The sequence below is a fragment of the Giraffa tippelskirchi genome, chromosome 3, assembly GCF_054371585.1.
Source record: "Giraffa tippelskirchi isolate mGirTip1 chromosome 3, T2T-mGirTip1v1.2.pri, whole genome shotgun sequence".
Classification (NCBI taxonomy): Eukaryota; Metazoa; Chordata; class Mammalia; order Artiodactyla; family Giraffidae; genus Giraffa; species Giraffa tippelskirchi.
Genome location: NC_137277.1, coordinates 3,862,530 through 3,883,694, shown reverse-complemented (window position 1 = coordinate 3,883,694; position 21,165 = coordinate 3,862,530). Strand labels below are relative to the sequence as shown.

The 21,165-nt window shown below is 43.0% G+C and overlaps 1 protein-coding gene across 5 annotated transcripts in view; it reads left to right on the top strand.

Annotated features, from left to right (window-relative positions):
- Positions 1–21,165, top strand: part of LOC145543544 (uncharacterized) — a 677,688-nt gene that overhangs the window by 107,772 nt on the left and 548,751 nt on the right. Inside the window, exon 5 of one of the 5 annotated variants that reach the window (XR_014080781.1) lies at positions 2,165–2,200. The exons of the other annotated variants lie outside the window; for them this stretch is intronic. The gene's annotated coding sequence lies outside the window, so the exon portion shown is untranslated. The remainder of the gene's footprint in view (positions 1–2,164; positions 2,201–21,165) is intronic. 5 annotated transcript variants of the gene reach the window in all.

The following is a 21,165-nucleotide window of genomic DNA, read 5'->3' as shown; positions in this document are numbered from 1 at the left end:
TCAACAGGGACTTCCCAGGTGGTGCAGTGGTAAAGAATCCGCCTACCAATGCAGGAGACACAAGAGACATGGGTTCGATCCCTGAGTTGGGAAGACCCCTTGGAGAAAGAAATGACAACCCACTCCAGTATTCTTGTCTAGAAAATCCTGTGGACAAGGGAGCCTGGCAGGCAACCATCTGTGGGGTCACAAAGAGTAGGTCATGACTGAACACACACACACACACACGTGTGCACACACACAAGGGGTTTACAATTATGAACTCATTTATTCTACCAGCATCCCTAAGAAGATGCTGTGATTTTCCCTTTTATCCAGCAGAGGAAACAGATTAGACATTCTAGGCATCTTTCCCAAGGCATCATAACCAGCTAACAGGTGACCACATTGGGATTTATGCCCAGACAGTCCAGCTTTAGAGTGCATGCTCTGGGCCACCCTGTCTGATGGCCACTTGACGCTACACCTAACGCATGATTGATGCTGCACAGATCATTCTCAGATCGACAGGGAGCTGCCAGGATCTTACCATTCCTTTAGTGATGCGTCTTCAGGCCTTTCCATTCTTTAAAGTTACACAAAGTTAGGATTCATATTTTTTAAAAAGTACTACGAGACTCAAGCTTTAATAACCAAAGTAACAGTGTGACTCATGAGTTACACCTTCATAAAACTTCAAGAGCTCACAGAGACCAATGTGATTATGGGACAAATTATTTCATTTATTTAAACAGAGGGGAAATATACTTATATTTTACAATTGCCTTGAGTTATATATAAAACTAGCTTCTGGCCCTTTAATTACAGACAAAGGCAGAACCACTGGGAGAGACTCATGCCTAAGTGCCATCCACACCTGGAAAGGCATTTCTGCAGGCTTCAGATTCAATGGAAAGTGCCCCCATTTGAAGCCCATTCCATTCCCTCCCCAACATGTGTTTCTTTAAGAAGTATTTGTCTCTGTTGCCAGCTAAATATGATCATCATGAATTCAAGAGAATCAGATATCAAAAAACTTGCATTAAATAAGCAATATGAGCAGAATCATGCTCAGTCTCTAAGTCGTGTCCGACTCTTTGTGACCCCGTGGACTGTAGCCCGCCAGGCTCCTCTGTCCATGGGATTTCCCAGGCAAGAATACTGCAGTGGGTTGCCATTTCCTTCCCCAGGGGATCTTCCCGACCCAGGGATCAAACCTTTGTCTCCTACATTGGCAGGCAGATTCTTCACCACTGAGCCACCAGGGGAGCTCATGAGTAGAATAACCAAGAACTAATATTGCTTCATTCTTATATTTGTCACAAACTCAGTTCATCTGGGGAAATCTGGTTACGCTCCCACTTACCAAGCCTCAGTGGTCGTCCTGTGAGCCCCTGAGTCAGGAGAGCTGCTGTTCTGCTCGACTGCAGTTCTCTGCTTCTGTGCCGTCTTCTCTGGGCAGGTGAATTTTGCTTGAAATGTTGAGAAGTTAGTTGTTTTTGAATTGAAATGTATACTTAAATAGAAACGTTGCTATAAATGCTCTTCAGATTCTCAGACCACCCAAAACCACAAAAGAGATGAGCAGGAGAAGTAAGCATGCCGTGAAACATGGGCATGACAGTAAGCACATGTGTCTGTCAGGGTTACATACAAAGACACACATGTAGGCACACATGCATATCTATGTATTCTTATTTTCATTAGATCCTATAATTTAAAGAATTTTGAAAGCTGTACGTATGGAAAATTATGTTTTAAAGCTTTTATTTGTGCAGTTTTTAAATTTGATAGTATTCTTTTTTATTTTTAAAATTTTTTCATTGAGAAATAATTGAAAAATATCACTGTATATATTTAGAGTGTACAGTGTGATAATCTGATACACATTGTGGAAAAATTACAAAGATCAAAATAATTAATATATCCATCACCTCACATAGTTCTTTTTTTGTTTACTTTTTTTTTGTTGCTGGTATTGAGGAAATATACACCTTGGTGTTTAGAAAAGACGCTATAAAGACATTTTTTAATAAGTCCTGGTAAAGCAATAATTATGCTCAGAGGGAGAGACTGGAAACGACACAAAGTTAAACTTTCTCTGATACTATAAAGTTTGTCTTTCTTGGAGGCAAACTTAAAACTCCACGGGCATGTCATTTTAGGAACTTCTGCTTCTTTCCAGGAGAAGAGGCAAGCTGGAGGGTGCCTCCTTTCAGAGGTGAGCCTTTTGACAGGCTCTGGTTCAGAAGAGCAGCTGTCAAAGTGGGGGCTTCAGAGCAGCATCTTTAATCACCTGGAAACTTGTTAGAATCTCAGGATCTCGGGCCTTGGTCCAGCATTTTCAGATGTCCAAGGATGAGCACGCGCAGTGACGTTTCAGAAGAGCTGGACAAAGGATCTTCTGTGCGGTAGAGACTGGCCTATGGAGTCTAGCAGCTGTCTTACCTACGGTCATGTTAAGATTGTTTTTTTCTTTTGATTTTACTTCGTTTATATATTTTCCAAGTTCTGATACTTCTTATGCCTTCAGCTCAGTGGGGAGTTAAGGGCTGGACAAGTGGGTTGGGGTTGGGGGTTTGTCCATGATTGAAAAAAAAGGGTGCTTTTAGTGAACGTTGTTGGTTCTGTTCTCACATCCATTTTCACTTTCTAACAGTTCCCAGGCTCATCTTTGTTTACTTCTCCTCAACATAGTACATTCTGGATGAAACTGAGCCTATCCCAGCTTAAGGGGTGGGGGGCTCATTGGCTCAGCCTAGCAGGATATGTTATTACTTCACCATGTCTATTCGTTCATAGTTGGGTATAATCTTAGTCCGTCTGGGCTTCTATAACAGAATACCGTAGACTGGGTGGCTTAAAAAACAACAGAAATTAATTTCTCACAGTTCCAGAGGGCAGGAAGTCCGAGATCAAGACAGCAGCATGTTTGATATCTGGTGAGAGCCCGCTTTCTGGTCCACTGATAGTCTTCTTGCTGTGTCTTCTCACGGCAGAAGTTGGGGGGGTGCTCTCCAGGGTGTCTTCTGTAAGGGCACTAATCCCATTCATGAGGGCCCCACCCTCACGACCTCATCGCCCCCAAAGGCACCACCTCCAAGTACCATTACAGTGGGGATTAGGTCTCCGCATACGAGTTCTGTGGGGACACACACATTCATTCTGTAGCAGGTGTGTGACTTAAGCCAAGCCATCAGGTCATATCTTTGCACTGTTCTTTGGAATGATGGGTCACACACTCTCCTTTTTAAAAAGAATGAGGAAACACGTGGTATTATTGTTACTGGCTGACTTGCATGGCCGCAGTGTCAAGGGGAGTGGGCAGGGAGGAGAGTCAGACATAGGAGGAATCTGACACCCTGAGGACAGAGGAAGGCAGAAGAGATATGAACTTGATTCTGGTTCATCAGCCCTGAAACCCTCCCTCAAGATGGACTTCCTGTTATGGAAGCCGATAAATCCCCTTTGCTGCGTTTGAGATGAATTTCCTGTGACTTGCAGCACGAGCAGTCTTAAGAGATACAGTTTTATAGCAGAAGTGGCATTACCATGATCAGGGCCATGCTTGAAATTCTAAGAGGCAACCAAAAAAGTGCACACTAGCCGCCTGACTCCAGGGAGCTGGATGACAGATTTGTGGGCTACATAAGCATTTCTCAGAGACATTATGAAGAACTTCTGGGGAGGGCCACTCGGTAAAAGACAAATTCCTGTGCTTGAGCAAAAAGAAAATCCAGATTGAAAAAAAGGAAAGAATCACTGAAAGGGTGTGTGATCTTTCAAAACTTTTCCAGATATCTGGAAAAGTTAGGTCATATAATATGTGTGTTACCTTGATTATGGAGTACTTGGCACATGCAAGGGAATGAATCAGGCTTAAATTCATCTCATCCCCCAGATCCCCATGCCCCATTACAGCTTTAGCAACCCTGGAAAAAGGAGTGTTAGGGAGATTAACTAGTCCCTGCTGCTGCTGTGGGTCCCACAGGAGTAACCGATACCCACTGTCTCTTTCCTCCATTACCTCCTCTGTGTGTCTCTCCCCTTTCCTTGCATTTCTGCTGGTCCGGGGGGAAGCTTGCATCATGGGGTGACCCAGAATCTCATCCTCGAGGCTCTGAGCCTGGAGTTTGTTTGTAGGTGCATCCGTGTGTGCTCAGTCATGTCTGACGCTTTGTGACCCCATTGACTATAGCCCACCAGGCTCCACTGTCCTTGGGATTTTCCAGGCATGAATCCTGGAGTGGGTTGCTATTTCCTCTTTGCCAGGGGATCTTCCTGACCCAGAGATTGAACCCACATCTCTTGCATTGACAGCAGATTCTTTACCACTGTGCCACCAGGGAAGCCCCTTGTTTGTAGACGCTTCACCATTTATAGTTAAAACTAGACATGAGAATACCATGAGAGGCCCAGTGGTAAATATATTCTTCCCTGACTGTGTCTCATAGCAATGGTTCAGTCTCCTCCTGGAAATGACTCTCTGTGCCTGCAGTTGACTGCTGTGAAGATCCCCAAATTATATGTGACAGCTTTAGCTTAACTTTAGTGGAATTTTTACTGGGTTTCCTGCTGAGAATAGCTGCTCTGAAAACCAGGATGTCTAGAACATAGAGCTTGAAGTTGCAGGGGAGGGAGACGTGCATTGTCCACATGAGTCACCAGGTGTGAGTAGGAATGGATACACCCCTATCTCTGGCTTTGATTCCCAAACCCACGAGGACAGCACCAACTCTGAGCTGGTTTAGGACGTGTGCTGCACCCTGAAGGACGCTGACCCATCTTCACAGGGAGTCTCCTCCAACCTGGTGCTGGGGCGAACCTTCAAGAGGCCATGCTGTTTGACCCAGCCGCTTCTGGATGATGTGCCATACAGTAGGAAGAGTGCATTCCATGGTCACGTGCCCTCTGTTGCACCTTTTTTTTTTTGCTACACAGCATGCCCTTTCTCAGAGGTGATGTCGTGTGAGATTCCCATGGCAGTTGACCAGATACTCTATGAGACCTGGGAGTGTAATGGCCGCTGAGCCACGGAGGGTGAGAAATGCACACGCATGTCCAAAATACACGCTCTCTTTCCGAGATGCCGCCGGATGGCTGGCTGATACACAGGAGGGATTTGACTCAAGTGGGGAGGGTGGACGATGGCCTTGGTCTCTGTTGCTAGCAGGTCAGGCATCCACCAGTGGCACCCGCGGCGGAGGCGCCCCTGGCTGCTGAGCCTGTACCTCCAGCTCTGCCATCAGAGCGGCTCTGTACTCGAGCCTGTTGCTTGAGCACTGGTTCCTAAGGGCGTCGAGGCTGGCTGGCATCCACCGGCTGGATCGTTCCGTACCCGGGTTCTGTCTTCCTTGCAGTGGACGCTGTCCTTTGCTCACCGTGAATCTGAGCTACAAAGGTCCTCACTCTTTGTGTTCATCCCCGTTCACGCCTCTTCCCCACACTGCTGTCCCCAGTCCCCCAGGTCCCCACCCAGTCAGCCAAGGCATTTCTCATTGCCCACGAGTCCGTGTGTCTTCTTACTTGAGGCTATTTTTTCCTGTTCACAAAAAGTGGATAACCAGGGGCCCTGGCCAAAGTGCTGCCCACTGGGAGGTCTTTCCCTTCACTGCTGTGGGGTCTCCTTTAAAGGACATCCTTCAGGGCCTCCCCTGAGCAGGGCTGTGGTCCACAGTCCCGGCACCTACATACTCAGCCAATCCTTCTGCTCTTGTATGGGGCTGTGATTTCATTCAGAGAGACTTGTCTTTTTATGAGCTGGGCGATAGAGTCTGTGAGCTCATTGGTAGATCTGAACCCGTGCAACATCGGGAGGCCTGAACCGGGGAAGGGTTCTTCAGACGAGACTCGCTCTCACTGGTGTCCAGGAGTCTTTGCTGAACTGGAATCGCAGCGCATCACCGTCGTTCTAGATTCACTTTCTTCCTTTCTGTAACGGACTCCAGTGCAGTGGTCCGGTCCACACTATTTTGCAGTGTGAGGATCCCTCAGAAAACCCTCATTACCATGACAGAAGAAGGAATGAATTTGAATTCCTAGAGCATCAATGACCTTTGACAGAAGGGAGATTTTTTGCATGAACAGAAATCACAGATTCTGATGTTTGGAACAGTCAGTGATTTCTCTGCCACCATGCACTGCTAGTCCACACCGTACACTTTCCGTAAATTTCCTCATTTAATCCTAACAAAACTCCCATGAAGTAACTGCTGTTGCCTCCCCTGACTTCAGATGAGAAAATGGAGACACAGAGACTTTACGTAGCTGGCTAAATATCACACAGCTAGAAAATCATAAACATAAACCCGGGCTTTAATCTCAGATATCCTGACTTCGGAGCCCAGGCCAAGCCACTGTGCCACACTGGCTTCCACAGCATTAGAACCTGAACAGATGTTCTGGGAAAGACTCCAGAGCCTTAATAGTCTTGACTGAAGGTGATATTGTTATACTATGCATTTAAGCAGGCTACCCTGGTGGCTCAGACAGTAAAGAATATGCCCGTAATGTGGGAGACCTGGGTTTGATCCCTGGGCCAGGAAGTTGTCCTGGAAGAGGAAATGGCTACCCACTCCAATATTCTTGCCTGAAGAATTCCATGGACAGAGGAGCCTGGCGGGCTACAGTCCATAGGATCACAATGAGTTGGACACGACTGAATCACTAACACGTTCGCTATTCATGCATTTAGCCTAATATTTGAACTTCTGTGTAGACTTCACTCTAACCCTTTATCCACTGCTCCTGACACTTTCCCAAGGGTTTCATTTTGGTATTTGAATTCTGAGGTCATTTTTCAACAGCAAACCTATTATTAATGTGAAGTGTCCTTAACTGTGTCCTGTTTCTATCTTTGATCTTGTATTCTTACTGCAACCCATTTAAAAATATGGTATTCATCCATATTTCAAATTTAAAAAATAGCTACAAGAAAAAGAAAGAAACAAAAGCGTGAGGTAAAGAAAACAAACTAATTTAAATATGGCTTCTCAGATGACAAGTTGCTGATACTACATTCGAAAGAATCATTTTGGACACGACATCTCCTCTGAAGAAACAGCATGGAGAACTCTCTTGCCCCATTCTGAAATCATCAAGAACTCAGTGCTGGGAAATGCTCTAATCTCTCTCCACTAGGTTGGTATATCAGTTTTAATTGATAGCCTGTGCCAAAAAAGGTTTTTGGCACCGTTTCACCCTCACTCTTTGCCAAGAAACTGCTCCTCAGTGGATAACAATAAAAGGAGGTGGTTTACAATATAAAGTTCAGTATGAAAGGAAAGTTAATAAGAAGTAAAATACATTGAGTACACTTGGCTGAAGGAGCAGAGTGTCAAGCTACAGGAAGTCTTCTGCAGCGATTTTATAACGTCTGTGGTCTGGACTAAAACTGCTCATGAAGTGTCTCCTGCAGGCCCACCTTCCCCCTCCCCCTCCACGAGGACACGTGCGTTTGCATTTCTTCCCTCACAGTTTGATTCCCTGACTGGTGTTTGTATCCTACACTGTGAGCTTTCAACATGGTTTTATAGGACGGATGGACAGCTGGGGGCCAGGTGAACGGAACAACGCAAACAATTGTTAGGCCACCACGACTTAACAACCAAAGAAAGCAACACACCAGCAAGAGTAACCAGGCCTCGACCCGGGGAAAATACTCATCAGCCACATGCACCCTGCCCACAACCCCCCCAAAAAGAATAAACTTTCCCAGAAATCAGTAATTTACAGTGACAAGGCTGCCTTCCTTAAGCTTAACTTAGATTTGAGTTGGAAAACTATTGCAGTGTAAAAAATGATGCATATATACGTGAGTGTGTGTTGTGTGTGTGTGTGTGTGTGTGTGTGTATATATATATATATATATATATATATATATAGGTGGAAACTGTCACAAAAGGATCACAAAAAATCTAGAAAATGAAACGGCTGCCGTTCCAGAAATGTGCTCGCGTTTCCACACTGAATAGCCCCAATTCATACACACTTACACGTCGCACACACACTCACATGAAATGGAATAAACCATATACAGAGGAGAAATTTATCAGCTACTTAACTTTCTGTTTTAGCAATCCAAGGTGTGACATAAACAACCTTGAGGGAACATTGGATGTTTGACTTGTGGTCCTTTAAGCAGAAGTAGTTTTAAGTTTTTCAGGTACAGGGAATTAGTCTTAAAGGCAGCAGGGGTTTTGTTTTAGAGGTTGTTTTTTTTTTTTTTCTCTTTTGGTCTTTTATTTCATCTTAAAGAAATCAGAATAAGCATGACTGAACAAAGAATAGACTTCAAAGTCTTGTTCTTTGGTAGGAAGTGATTTCGGACAAAAATCATAAACTTGTGTCAATGAGACCTTTGTTAGAAATGACTACGCGGGCCTCTTCCCCACCTCTTGTCAAAGTCGTTAAAACTAGAGGAGGTTCCTCCGCAGGACAAAAGAATGCCTCAGTCAGGGGAAGAGTCTTGTCCTGACAGAGCTTCCCTTTGCCCCGAGCACCGTCCTGGCACTGAGCTGAGGAGTGATTCCGTAATACATCACCAATAAGGAAATGTGGGGCTGCAGTCTCTCCGCCTCTTCTTTCTTTCCTTCTTTTATTTATTTATCCATCTTAATCTGTACCTTCCTGTCTTCTAACAGAGCTTTGGGGAGTTTCTAAGGCAAGGTATTGTAAGGGACCCATGACAGTTGGAAAGTCAAAACAGATTTACTTAGGACAACTGCAATCCTCCGGCCCAGCCTACTGCTTCTTCAGCTGTATTTCACAGGAGTAGGCAAGAAATGTATTTTTTGGTGGAGGGAGGCTTAGGGGAAAAAAGGCATCTTCCATCCTTCTTTCCACCTTTTAGGTCCCAGTTTGAATGCTCCTCCAGCACGTCAGATCAGTCAGAAGAGAACCAGACAGGCAGCAGGAACACTCTATTTTGTGGTGGGATGGCAGGGCTATTTTTGTTGCTTCCAGAGGCAGACTCTCTAGGGCTATATTTGATGGTTAAAAGAAACGGTCCAGACCAGAAAGGTTTGGCGTCAATCTCTTCATGGGAAGTATAGAAGGGTAAGTGTAAGGAATGTGGGTTACTAGCTATCTATTTAACTAAAATTATAACTTGATAAATACCTTTAATGAATTAATTTGAACCTGTAACCAACATAGTCATCACTTCCCCTTATGGTATTTCATCCCCATTCCCCACCCCACCCTTGATCCATCATCCTTCCATGAAGGATTTTTTTTTTTTTTGACTCTGCTGATGCAAATGAGGTTTTGCATTTCACCCTTGACTTGTCAAAACAAAGGAAATGATCATTGGCAATTATCAATCTTTTTTTTTTTTTTTTTTTACCTAGATTTTTAGCAATATACTGTGCAAGCAGGGAGCATAGAACACAAGTCTTGGTTTCTGTGCTGTGGAGTAAAGACAGTTTCTGATGCTGAAAGTGGGAAGGAGTATGACCCATGCTGAAGTGGTAACTGAAAAATGAGAGGGACGCTTACCTGGTGCGATTTGACAGTGGGCTGCCCTGGAGGGTTGGAGTCTTATAGATGAGGGCCATCCCTTTCTCCCTCACACCCACTTAGCTTTAGGCAAGTGTACAGATAGGAATCAGACACCTGTGACAATAGAGGACCACAGGGGGCCCTTTATGAAAGAATTAGTCCCCAAAAGGACAATCCCTTCTGTCTAAGTTACTGCTTTAGGCTTGTAATTTTCCAAATTGTAATGATGTTGCTCTTATAAGAGACTTTCTTAAAGAACAAGTCATTACTTTTCTTTTTCCCCATCATTTCACACCAGGCTTGTTGCTATCAAGTTTTGCTGAGAACATTTCATCAAACAGGAATAAAAAGAGCAAATTGTAGACGTTAAGAAGCTGATCAGTAGCACTTAGCCTCATCATGTAACACTGAGTGATACATACCTACCATCTGTACAAAATCAAGCCCACAGCCCTCTGTTGGCTTCTTTGCCCATCATCGCTTTGAAGAAGGACCAACAGTATGAGACATTTGACAAAAGGAAGCTTTCTCTGGATCCCCTGATATCCCAGGAGAAAGCCTTGTCAGATCCTAGTTCAGCTTGTTATTCAGTTGCTAAGTCATGTCCGACTCTTTGCTACCCCATGGACTGCCACACGCCAGGCTTCCTTGTCCTTCACTATCTCCTGGAGTTTGCTCAAATGCATGTCCGTTGAGTTGCTAATGCCATCTAACCATCTCATGCTCTGCCACCCTCTTCTTCTCCTGCCCTCTTTCCCAGCAGCAGGGTCTTTTCCAGTGAGTCAGCTCTTGTCACCAGGTGGTCAAAGTATCAGCTTCAGCTTTAGCCAACCAACATCAGGTTAGAGCTGCCTTAAAATGTCTTTATTTCAGTTAGTGAAAGTGGGCAACCGTACAGTCTCACTTAAGAAGAATGCGGTACAATGACATGAGTTCATCTTCCTCCAGTCAAAAGGATTAAGATGTTTCAAATTCTTTATTTGGTTATTAGACTGTATGTAGGCCAAGGACAAGCAGATTTATGATGCTTGGTTTTCTTAATCTCTTCTGTTTAGTGAAATACTTAAAAAACACCCAGGCATTTAATCATCATCTATTGACTTTAGTCTCACAGTGTTCTTTGGAGAAGGTTTTAGTTCAAAAATTCTGCCTTAAGCACAAGTCTAGACTGAGTAACATGTTTGGCTGAGAAAATCAAGTTTGCAGGTGGCAATCCTTACCTCTGACATTCAAAAGCCTACTTCCATCTCCACTCGAAAGTTTTCCAAGCTGTACTGAACAAGCAATAGATAACATGCGTGTTTCAATGTATCAGGTGTTTTTGAAATTGTCAGCCGCAAATTGGCAATTGTGGTGAGTGCTTTCCATCCACCATCAATGAGGACTAAATCATGTGCCCCTGCAGCTGCTTACCTTCAACACTGCTGGGAGGAATTCAAGATACAGAGCAAAAATGAGGCATTCTGTGCTCTGGGAAAACTGGCAGGACAGGTCTTCAGATAGTTAAATATTCTTAGGAGCTAATTTTATGAGCCCAATTCTTGTATCTCCTCATATCTAGAAAAGCACTAAAATCCATCATGGTGACAACTATTTCTCATGACTAGCAGAAGCTTCTTGAGATCAGTAGATACCTTTTGGAAAAAATATGTGCTTGATTGCACGTGCCCCCCTCTTTACCAAAATCACATATATGCAGACTTTCTTCCCCTGCCTCTTTGGAGCAGTCTTTAGATCTATCTGATTTTGCCCCAAATAAAACCTAACTCGCAACTCTCATGTTATGCCCTATTTTTAAGTCAAGAAAATGTGATTCAACTCCACAAAAATCTTTTAATCTGATGTTTTCTTATTAAATATAATTTCAAAAGTATCAGGGGAGTGTAATTTCCTCAGTTCTGTCTCGTCACAACAAAAATTTGAAGCAACGGACGTTAAACCCCTCGGCGCAGCAGTTGGACAGACCGTGTTATAGCTCTCGGACAGAGCAGTGTTACAGCTCTGTGTTACAGCTCAGTTTTATTTAGAAAATAAAAGGAAAATGCATCTTTGAAGGTGTGAGGGCATGCCCACCCAAAAGATGCGAAGAGAAGAGAGAGAAAGAGAGAGAGAGAGCACGCGTGGGAGAGAGAGACCCCCGGCCCTTTGGCTCCTCTTTTTATATGTTTTCTCCGCCCCCTGGGCCTGCCCTGTGTAAGCTGGTCTAGCCAGGAGTGCTGTTTGTTCTACCTGAGGTCCTGACTCCAGTCCTTGGACCTTCCTTTGTTCTATTTTCACAGGCTTTTCCCTTCCTTGTCTTTAAGTCACTACCATTCTGGACTCCTTTTTCCTATTCTAAGTATCTAACAAAAAGGATATAGGAAAATTCTGAAAATGTTTTAAAAACTAAAGTGAATTATTTTGTCCTGTAAGAGTCTGTCTTTACTTTTTGTAGATTACTTGTTAATAGAGGTTTTTTAAAATAATAATGTAAACAGGGACTTCCCTGGCAGTCCAGTGGTTAGGACTCCATGCGCCCAATGCAGGGGGCAAGGGTTCAATCCATGATTGCGGGATTAAGATCCTGCCTGCTAAATATCACAGCTAAAAAAAAAAAAAAAAAAAGTAAACAATAGTAGAAATGTTTTGCACATTCTGGCAATGTGTTCTATGTCAGTAACAGCACAACAGCATGACTATGAATATTGGGTAATGAAAACAGATGGTAGGAGAAATGTGGGACTTAGTGTCTGCTTGCCCAGGGCCTGAAGGATGTCTCTGTCGCCTAAGCTCTGTGAGTCCTGGGACAAGTTCCTCAGCTTCTGAATCTTGGTTTCTCTTCCCCAACCCTTTGTTGCTGCAAAGATTAAAGGGTACAGTAGATATGAATCACTTAGCTCAACTTTTGACATACAGTAGGAGAATAATTCTCTAAATCATTCTTTTTCTACATTGCCTGAGCCACTGCACTACCTTTTATTTCATTTTATTTTTTCAAAAGGCTAAACTTATGAGTCTTGCCGTGTATGTATGCTAGTCACTCAGTCCTATCCTACTCTTTGTGACCCCATGGGCTGTAGCCTGCCAGGCTCCTCTGTCCATGGGATTCTCCAGGCAAGAATACTGGAGTGGGCTGCCATTTCCTTCTCCAGGGGATCTTCCTGACCCAGCAATCGATCCTGGGTCTCCTAAATTGGCAGGCAGACTCTTTACTGTTGGAGCCACCTCTTGCTACCTAGGATTTAATTATTGTTGGTGCGTAACACCCTAAGCAAATTCCCATACTTCTCCTGAATCTGTTTCTCCAGAAGAATTGAAATCAGGATCTCAAAAAGATTTAAGTACCATTGTGTTCATTGAAGTACTTTTCACAATAGCTTAGATGTGGAAACAATCTATGTATCTATCCCTGGAAGAATGGATAAAGAAACACGGTGTTTGCATACAGTGGAATATTATTTAAGCTTAAAAAAGGGAGGAAATCCTGGAATAAGTGACAACATAGATGAAAGTTGAGGATTTTATGCTCAATGAAGGAAGCCAGTGACAGGGAAGCAAATGCTGCATGATTATACTTATATGAAGTCCCAGGTGACACTAGTTGTAAAGAACCCTCCTGCCAATACAGGAGACATAAGAGACCCAGGTTCGATCCCTGGGTCAGGAAGATCCCCTGGAGAAGGGAATGGCAACCCACTCCAGTATTCTCACCTGGAAAGTCCCATGGACAGAGGAGCCTGGCGGGTTACAATCCATGGGGCCACAAAGAGTGATACAGGGCTGAGGGACTGAGCACAAGTACTCAAATCGAAAAATCCCAGTATTCTGTTAAAATAACTTTGTAATTAAGTGCAAATTTAAAAAAAAAATTACAAGTAAGGCTCAAAAGTCCTTATTTCTTAAAAGTTTCATTTTCATAAGAATTGAGCCATTATCTAACAAATTATCTAACTTTACACATGAATAACTAGACTTCCAGAGTTATAAAAGGCTTCCTGAAGGACAGACACTGGTGAGTGAGTCAGTAACAAAACGAGGGTCTTTCCTCTCTGCCACCCAGCCAGAAAGATCCACATGAAAAGGAAAGACATTTGCAGGAGATCAAATTCAGCCTTCCCTCCATAGACAGAGCGGTTAGAATGACTGAAGATCAGATGTTTTCAGCCTGTTTTGGCACCTGTCCATTCTGCAATCAGCTGAATACATAATGGGTTTTGCATAACTGGCTCCCTTTCTCCTTGCTAATTTCTTCGTCTATAGGCCAACAGAATAAGACTTGGTATAAAACAAAAATTTCAGCAAGGTTCCTGAATTCAAACCAAAGTCCCAAGCCAGTCTATTTTTTTTTTTTTTTTCAGACATAGGCTAATGTTTTCCTTGACCCATTTCCATGTTTACTAGGAGACAACAATGTTACATGTGGTTGCATCAGAAAATATGGGAAGAGTTCTAGAAACTGACCCTGCAACATGACTTCAGAAGACTGCTCTGTCACCAGGGAGTTTACAAACACAAACAGGCTGCAGTGAAGCAGGAGTGGCCGTGAGCAACTGGGGAAAACTGAGCCATTTCCAAACTGGGATGTGGAGGCTCTGATTAGATTTCAGTGAGCGTGTATCTGAGTGTATATGAATACATCAACTGCAGCAGCATATCCTCTTTTCTGTATTCCCATGGAAGGTCTTGCTTTCAGAATTGCTTGATCTAAGCAGAAGCAGCTTGCACTTCAGTTAGTGCCTCTGAGGCCCTTGGCGGGGAGGGGCGGGGTTTGCCTTGGCACCCTCCCCTTCAGTGCCTTTCCTTCCCCTCCTTGGGCATTTCAGTCCTCACTCCATCAGGTTTTAATCTTGCTCTCATTTTTCAAGTACTTCCCTGTAGGTGTTTGTGATAATGGCTTAAAGCATTCTTGCTCCCAGAGGTATTAGCACAGAGGTTTTTAGCATTTTACTGTGGAGCTCAGAAACCTGGAAAGCTTCCAGGAATTATTTGATGACCCTGGGACAGAGAGGTTTGAGGAAATCTGTGTACTGTAGACAGCCTTTGAAGGTTCTGGGTGTCCACTGGGTCAAAAAGTCCTGGTTTGCCTGCGACAGCTTCCCCTGGCTTCATACGGTAACCTCTGAAATACCTGGGGGCCTGAGAACGAGCCTTGCCCTTCTCCCAGGAAAGAATGCAGAAGACACTCCAGGGCGGAAATAAGCTAACAAGAGAAGGGTGAAAGTTACAGATCGCATAGTTTAGAAAACAAAATTAAAATACTCAAAATCGTTCCTTCACTCAACAGTATGAATACATTAAGTTCAGTTCAGTTGCTCAGACGTGTCTGACTCTTTGCGACCCCATGGACCGCAACACGCCAGGCCTGTGGCAGGGCTGGTTTCTAGAACTCTTCCCATGTTCTCTGATCCGATCACATGTAGCGTTAATACATACCTCTCTTCATATTTTCTTTCCTTTCTTAGTTTCTTCCTTCCTCCCTTTCTTTTTTTGACTTTCCTTCCTTCCTTCATTTTTCCCATCTTTCTTTTCTGCCCTTTCTTTTCTCTTTTTGTCCTAAATGATATACGCTTGAACTCTTTTCTCTACTGTAAACATTTCCTGCAATTTTGAAGGAAAGTTTCTCAGCCATAAAGAAGACCTGCTTGAAGCAGATCATCATGCAAATGAATTGAGTAAAATGCTGAGCGCTTAAGTCTGGACTAATCAGCTGTCAGCTTGTAAGTGTCAGCTATAAGCAGATTTCTATGGAACTTGTATAGGACATCAATAGTTCTATGGAACTATCTTATTTTCTCATTTAAAATTGTGTCTTATTTAGTGAAAAATGCATGTAACTGCAAGCCTGTGTGCTCAGTCGTGTCTGACTCTTTGTGACCCCAGGGGCTGTAGCCCACCAGGTTCCTCTGTCCATGGGATTTCCCAAGGAAGAATACTGGAGTGGCTTGCCATTTCCTTCTCCAGGGCATCATCCCAACCCAGGGATTAAACCCGCATTTCTAGAGTCTCCTGCATTGTCAGCTGGATTCTTTACCACTAGTTCCATCTGTATATAACTGAGTACATACTAAATGTCAGGCCCTAATCTAGGTGCTAAATTCAGACTGAAATTGAACAAAGTAGGGAAAACCACTAGACCATTCAGGTATGACTTAAATCATATCCCTTATGATTATACAGTGGAAGTGAGAAATAGATTTAAGGGACTAGATCTGATAGACACAGTGCATGATGAACTATGGACGGAGGTTCGTGACATTGTACAGGAGACAGGTATCAAGACCATTCCCAAGAAAAAGAAATGCAAAAAAACAAAATAGCTGTCTGAGGAGGCCATACAAATAGCTGTGGAAAGAAGAGAAGTGAAAAGCAAAGGAGTAAAGGAAAGATATACCCATTTGAATGCAGAGTTCCAAAGAATAGCAAGGAGAGATAAGAAAGCCTTCCTCAGCAATCAATAGAAAAAGAAGCAAAGAAATAGAGGAAAACAATAGAATGGGAAAGACTAGAGATCTCTTCAAGAAAATTAGAGATACCAAGGGAATATTTCATGCAAAGATGGGCTCAATAAAGGACAGAAATGGCATGGACCTAACAGAAGCAGAAGATGTTAAGAAGAGGTGGCAAGAATACACAGAAGAACTGTACAAAAAAGATCTTCACGACCCAGATAATCACGATGGTGTGATCACTCACCTAGAGCCAGACATCCTGGAATGTGAAGTCAAGTGGGCCTTAGGAAGCATCACTATGAACAAAGCTAGTGGAGGTGATGGAATTCCAGTTGGGCTTTTTCAAATCCTGAAAGATGATGCTGTGAAAGGGCTGCACTCACTATGCCAGAAAATTTGGAAAACTCAGCAGTGGCCACAGGACTGGCAAAGGTCAGTTTTCATTCCAATCCCAAAGAAAGACAATGCCAAAGAATGCTCAAACTACCGTGCAATTGCACTCATCTCACATGCTAGCAAACTAATGCTCAAAATTCTCCAAGCCAGACTTCAACAATACATGAACCATGAACTTCCAGATGTTCAAGCTGCATTTATAAATGGCAGAGGAACCAGATATCAAATTGCCAACATCCGCTGGATCATTGAAAAAGCAAGAGAGTTCCAGAAAAACATATATTTCTGGTTTATTGACTATGCCAAAGCCTTTGACTGTGTGGATCACAATAAACTGTGGAAAATTCTGAAAGAGATGGGAATACCAGACCACCTGACTTGCCTCTTGAGAAATCTGTATGCAGGTCAGGAAGAAGCAGTTAGAACTGAACATGGAGCAACAGACTGGTTCCAAATAGGAAAAGGAAGGCTATATATTGTCACCATGCTTATGTAACTTATAGGCAGAGTACATCATGAGAAACGCTGGGCTGGATGAAGCACAAGCTGGAATCAAGATTGCCGGGAGAAATATCGATAACCTCAGATATGCAGATGACACCACCCTTATGGCAGAAAGTGAGGAAGAACTAAAGAGCCTCTTGATAGAAGTGAAAGAGGAGAGTGAAAAAGTTGGCTTAAAGCTCAACATTCAGAAAACTAAGATCATTGATCCAGCCCCATCAGTTCATGCAAATAGATGGGGAAACAGTAGAAACAGTGGCTGACTTTATTTTTTGGGGCTCCAAAATCACTGCAGATGGTGATTGCAGCCATGAAATTAAAAGACACTTACTCCGTGCAAGAAAAGTTATGACCAACCTAGACAGCATATTAAAAAGCAGAGACATTACTTTGCCAACAAAGGTCCATCTTGTCAAAGCTATGGTTTTTCCGGTAGTCATGTATGGATGTGAGAGTTGAACTATAAAGAAAGCTGAGCGCTGAAGAATTGATGCTTTGAACTGTGGTGTTGAAGAAGACTCTTGAGAGTCCTTTGGACTGCAAGGAGATCCAACCAGTCCATCCTAAAGGAGATCAGTCCTGGGTGTTCATTGGAAGGTATGATGTTGAAGCTGAAACGCCAATACTTTGGCAACCTGATGTGAAGAGCTGACTCATTTGAAAAGACGCAGATGCTGGGAAAGATTGAAGGCAGGAAGGGAAGGGGACAACAGAGGATGAGATGGTTGGATTGCATCACCGACTCAATGGACATGAGTCTGGGTGAACTCTGGGAGTTGGTGATGGACAGGGAGGCATGGCATGCTGCAGTCCATGGAGTCACAAGGAGTCGGACACAACTGAGTGACTGAACTGAACTGAACTGAATTTAGGTGCTGGAAATATGGCAGCTAAGTAGCTGGAGAAGTTCTTCTTCTCCATGGAAAATACCAGAAATGAAGACTAACAGTCTTGCTGAGAAACCTGTTGGTGATTTCTTAGAGACAGAGACTGGGTAGGTACTTAAAATTTGGGTGTTCAGGAGAAGTTCCTTGAAGATGACATTTTAGCTGAACGTGCAGAAGATGTCATCAATGTAAAGATTCTAGGAACAGCTGGATCAGTCCTCCTAAAATAAAAAGCAATGTGATGTGTTTGAGGCACAGCTAGAAGGCCGGCGTGCAGCAGTTTAGTGGCAACAGGAAAGACCAGTGCAGAGTGAGACACAGGTACAGCTCTGCAGGGCCCTGTAAAGGCCAAGAAGTCCCTCTGGCCAATTCTTCTTGTTGCAGGAGCATTTAGAGCTTTAAAAGGAGGAGCGAGCCAACCTGGTTTGTCACCTTGTGCCACTCCGATTTCTTGAGCAGGGTTGCAGTTGCTGAAAAGCAAGAGAGACAGGAAGGAAACTGTGTCAGAGACCATTTCAGAGTTCCAGGTGAAAGCTGATGGCTTGGGGTATGGTAGTGGAGATGCAGAGAAAAACGAAAAGGCTTTGGTCTATCTTTTGAAGTCAGAGGATGGATTGGATGGAGAGTGAGGAAAAGAGATAAACCAACAGTGAGTTCTAGATATTTGGCTTCAGCAATAGAATGGTTGATGTTGTGGTTCATTCTGGTGCATGCTAAGTCACTTTAGTCATGTCTGACTCTTTGCCACCCTATGGACTGTAGCCCACCAGGCTCCTCTGTCCATGGGATTCTCCAGGCAAGAATACTGGAGTGGGTCACCATATCCTCCTCCAGGAGATTTTCCTGATCCAGGGATCAAACCCAATGTCTCCTGCATTGGCAGGTGCATTCTTTACCACTAGCATCACCTGGGAAGCCCTTCTGGTAAGGGGAAAAAATCTGTGAGAGAATAGAATTATTGGGAAAATACCAACAATTTGATTCATATATGTTAAATTGTAGATGCCTAGGGCTTCCCAGGTGGCATAGTGATAAAGAACCTGCCTTCTAGGGCAGGAGATACAAGAGATGACAGTTTGATCTCTGGGCTAGGAAGATCCCCTGGAGGAGTAGAGGGAAACCCATTCCAATATTTGTGCCTGGAGAATCCCATGGACAGAGGAGCCTGGCAGGCTACAGTCCATGGGGTGGCAAAGAGTTGGACAGGACTCAGCAACTAAGCAACACCAACAACAAGCCCAGACTGAAGTGCATTGTGACAATAGGATAAAGAGAAGAAGGATCCCAAGTCACCAGAGGATCATGGTGTGAGTAATAATTCCATGATCAACAGTTCAACTTCTATAATCACTGACTTTAAGGTCACTTACCTGTTAGTGATCCATGGTCTTTGGAATTCATAGACCATCAAAGCTGGTAGCCAGACTTGATGCCAAAATCAGAGTAGTATTTCCATGCATGAAAATCATGGCTAATAAGAGTTAGTGTGAGGTCTTGCAAGAGTATAATTTCTCACCTGAAGTAATTTTCCTTTCCTTTCTCCACCATTCCTCCTTCAAGACACATCTCCAACAGAAAAATGATCTTGAGAGATCTTTAGAGAAGCAAAAGTCAATCTGCAGTTAGCCTGGCAAAGATGGAACTAAAAATAGACTCTGAGGAAATAATAGGAGAAAAGAACAGACTCTAGACAGAAGTCTTGGATTTTAATTTCCATTTCTAAATGGAAATATTTTTATGACTTATAAATCAGAGGAACAAATATGCTAAAGAAATAAATGTATGAATGCCAACAGTCTCAAATGAAGAAATAAAATGAAGTTATGGAGAGGAGAGATATATTTGGGTTTGCTGTATTCCATAAAAAAATAATGGAAGTGGTCTTAATGTTCCTTGAATTCTAAAACTTCTGAACCTTCTGAAAGAAGCCTGAGGGACAAGGAATACCTCAATTTCTGGTATTAATTGTATTACGGAACAGGACAGCTGCATTTTAAGTGATAATTACAAGCCTCTTTTATTGTTGATTCTAATTGTTGTTTTCAACTTCCCTGAGTTTCTTGGCTACAAAGGCACATAGAATGCTTATGCTTTTCCCCTGGTATAGGGACACTGGTTCTTCAATGAATTTTTTCTTATTTTAAAAAATATTATGAAAATAATTTTCCTTAAAATTCCCAAGGTTATATCAGTAACTGGCCAATAAAACATTTTATGAAGTAATTCAGTTTCACCAGAACCTCATTACTTCTCACCGTCCACCTGGTCTGGAATATGGGGCAGCCTTGAGTTTGAACATTGAAGTCAATGGTAAAGTAATATCCATTGGTTTGTTCCACCATCAACCAGAAAGACCTGGACATTTGTGGAGGTTTATCGTATGTTGGCCTCAAAATGAAGCATTTCGTGGAATGTTCTGATGAGAAAGAGAAGTCACTTTAAGAGGGGAACGTGGTAGATCATCCAGAGGATGTCTGTCCCCAGTTCTGCAGAAGGAAGGTGCTCTTTACCTTCTAATTATCTCACTTTCTCTCTTTCTTTCTTTTTTATTGCTACAAGTCCCTTGATCCATTAAAAATTCATGAATGCTTTTACCTTTTCTGTAAATAGTAGTTGCAGAAAAGTACTTTCTAACAGAAGAGACATTACTCATTTTCTCAGGGGAAAAATAACAACCACTCATTAGACCATGACATCAAACCTCGGCAGACAGTGGGATTATTAAAAGCCATAGAGTGCTTCTTGGTGACTCTTGCTTCTGTTATTACTGCAATTATTTTTCATACACAACTGAACTATAATAGTGAAGTATGTTTGGAATCCTCCATGACCAAAAAATAAAAATAAAATCTTTGTAACAACAGTTTTAATGGTATATGGGCCCTGACTTGAGCTTAGTGTCACAAGTAACCAGACAAGACACAGTATCAAACCTAAGAATCCCTTGTCAGTTGACCATGTTCTCAAACATGTGTTCTATTAAGATGCCAAAGACTCCTTCATTAACTTTCTGTATTTGAATAACTAGCATGATCCTGGTAAATTATAAGTGAAAAAAAATCTTTATAAGTGAATGTTTAATGTTAGGGACATAAATGATCCAAAAGAAAGAGACACACTTTTTTAAGACCTCTAGGGTAGAGCTATAAACACTTTTTACTTCCTGGGACTCAGTGGTAAAGAATCCGCCTGCAATTCAAGAGACACAGGAGATGCAGGTTCGATCTCTGGGTTGGGAAGATTCCATGGAGGAGGGCATGGCCCCCCACTCTAGTATTCTTGCCTGGGAAATCCCATGGACAGAGGAGCCTGGTGGGCTACTGTCCATGGGGTCGCAAAAGAATCTGATACGGCTGATCAACTGAGCGCACACACAGGGTGGGCTTCTGAACATTTTCGTTTCTGTCATTTACTTGCCTTATCATGGGATTATCTGAATCTCCTTCTGATAGGCATATTCTCTTCCTTCT